The sequence below is a fragment of the Callithrix jacchus genome, chromosome 3 (genome assembly GCF_049354715.1).
Source record: "Callithrix jacchus isolate 240 chromosome 3, calJac240_pri, whole genome shotgun sequence".
NCBI lineage: Eukaryota > Metazoa > Chordata > Mammalia > Primates > Cebidae > Callithrix > Callithrix jacchus.
In genome coordinates this window covers 60,343,227-60,345,930 of record NC_133504.1, presented here as the reverse complement: position 1 = coordinate 60,345,930, position 2,704 = coordinate 60,343,227, and the positions used below count along the sequence as shown (strand labels likewise).

Sequence of the window (2,704 nt, the reverse complement as noted above, 5' to 3'; positions counted from 1 at the left end):
CTGGATTTAAAATGAATACATAATATATTTACTACTAATAAATTTGTGTTTGACATCTATTAAACAACAAAGCAAGTTTTTTAACTAGAAGACTTTTTACTTCTATTGGAATAAAAATATCTCATGGAAACTGATTGCTTATTTGTTAGGCTTTACCACTGCTTGTTCAGATGTTAGTAATTCATTTTGCTGACAGAGTTGCAAAAGCCACTGTTAAAACATTGCAGATTCCAAACTTAGAAGCTCTACTTTTAATAGAATAAAAAATGCTTGTTCATTTTCAAAAATATCCTTCCAAAAAGAAGATGGATTATAAAAGGCTAAAAGAAACTTGACTGAACTATGGAAATTACCTAAGAAAATAATTCCTATATCATGATCCCTATCAGCTTAGTTAATATTGTGTGTCACAAACACAATCATCTAAATAAAAGGCATGTTTTAAAAACACTAGACTATTTGTAAGCTTACCACAAAGATAAAATCATTGCAAAACATATTAAAGAGACGTACTGTTTGTCAGCAGAATTCTTTACAGGCTGCTCCCAAGATAAGCATTCACTGTCCCTGACAAACTTCACCAGGAACCAGGTAGCAGTTATATTTCTTAAAATCAATGCTTACAAAAGTTAAGAGATTTTGACTTGCTATGATGTGTATAATGTCCAGATGGCCTGAAGTCATTCCCTATTCAAAAAACCGGTGCTCAGGCAATGGTAAAGATTGTCTTTTTTTTTTTTTTGTCCAAGCTAGCTGAGATTTTATTTTGGACCAAAAAAGAAAAGCAATTGAATTGCTTTGCAGCTGGAGGCATGGGCAAGGGGGGTCCCCAGGCAGTAAACTCCCCACCGGTGGGCTGAGGGCTAGGGCTGAGCATCAGGTGCGTCTCCTGTTCCCTGCGCTCCCCTGCACAGCAACCCCCCTCCTGGGCTCTGGGGCAGCCTCAGGAGGGGCAGGCTGGGAGGGGCTGTTGCAGCTGTTCACTTGGGCAGGATGTCAGAGGACTCGGACACCAGCCTCCCATTGTGGGTCTCGATCTTCTTCATAACCACAGCCTTGTGGCTGAAGGAGCTGGAGCCCGCGCCGTAGCTGAGTCCCCCATAGGCAGAGCTTAGACCACCTGCATAGCCGCTGGTGGTCTTCTTCGTGTAGATACTCATGTTCTGCATCCGGGACTCCAGCCGGCTCTCCTCACCCTCCAGTAGCTTTCAGTAGGTGGCAATCTCGATGTCCAGGGCCAGTTTGACATTCATCAGCTCCTGGTACTCACGCAGCTGCTTTGCCATGTCCTGCTCGGTCTGCTGCAGGGCGGACTCCAGCTCCTGCTGCTTGGTATGAGCGTCCTTGAGTGCCTGCTCCCCGCGATGCTCAGCATCTCTGATGGCGGCCTCCAGGGAAGCCCTCTGGCCTTTGAGGCCCTCAATCTCAGCCTGGAGCCGGCTGATGTTCCAGTTCATCTCGGAGATCTCAGTCTTCGTATGCCGTAGGTCACCTCCGTGCTTCCCAGCCAGCCTCTGCAGCTCCTCATACTTGATCTGGTATACGCTCTCCGCCTCAGCCCGGCTGCGGTTGGCAATCTCCTCGTACTGCGCCTTGACCTCGGCAATGATGCCATCCATGTCCAGAGAGCAGCTGTTGTCCATGGACAGCAACACAGACATGTCAGAGATCTGGGACTGCAGCTCCCGGGTCTCCTCTTCATACAGCTGCCTGAGGAAATTGATCTCGTCAGTCAGTCCTTCCAGGCGAGACTCCAGCTCTACCTTGTTCATGTAAGCTTCATCCACATCCTTCTTGATGAGGACAAATTCATTCTCCATCTCTGTACGCTTATTGATCTCTTCCTCATACTTGTCCTTGAAGTCCTCCACCAGCCCCTGCATGTTGCCAAGCTCCGCCTCCAGCTTCAGCTTCTCCTGGCCCAGAGTATCCAGCTGCTGCCTCAGGTTGTTGATGTAGCTCTCAAACATGTTGTCCATGTTGCTCATAGCCATTTTCTGCTGCTGCAGGAGGCTCCACTTGGTCTCCACAATCTTGTTCTGCTGCTCCAGGAACCGCACCTTGTCGATGAAGGAAGCAAACTTGTTGTTGAGGGTCTTGATCTGCTCCTTCTCCTGGGTACCCACAGCCTGGATGTTGGGGTCCACATCCACCTTAATGGGGTTCAGCAGGCTCTGGTTGATGGTCACGGCAGTGATGACTCCCATGCCTATGCCGCTGGCCCCAGAATAGCCTGCACCCAGGCCACCCTGGAAGCCACTACTGCTCACTCGGGAGAAGCTCAAGCAGGCACTGAGCCCACTCGTGAAGGAGCGGCTGCTGAAGGCCCCGGGGCCAGAGGTGGACACCTTGTAGGACTTCTGGGTCACCCTGATGGACATGGTGGAGGCAGGAGTGGAGGCAGGCGGGCTGAACTAGGGAGAGATTCCAGGAGGAGCGGAGAAGCTGCTTCTTCAAGATTGTCTTAATAAACATAATTTCCACTTTTGGGTTACCAGAGCATTTAAATGACAAAGTCATTTTATCTGTACTGTCATTCAGGAATTACGCAAACGTTTACTATTCCTATACTTCTCAGTCCTCTGGAAAACAGAGTAAATAAATCAAACTCAAAAAATTCATTAGCGTGGCTCATGCCTGTAATCCCAGCACTCTGGGAGTCTGAGGCGGGTGGATCATGAAGTCAAGAGATCCAGACCATCCT

At 48.3% G+C, this 2,704-nt stretch overlaps 1 pseudogene; it reads right to left on the bottom strand.

The window, feature by feature from the left end:
- Positions 1–980: 980 nt before the first annotated feature.
- Positions 981–2,454, bottom strand: LOC128931477 (keratin, type II cytoskeletal 8 pseudogene; annotated as a pseudogene).
- Positions 2,455–2,704: the final 250 nt, after the last annotated feature.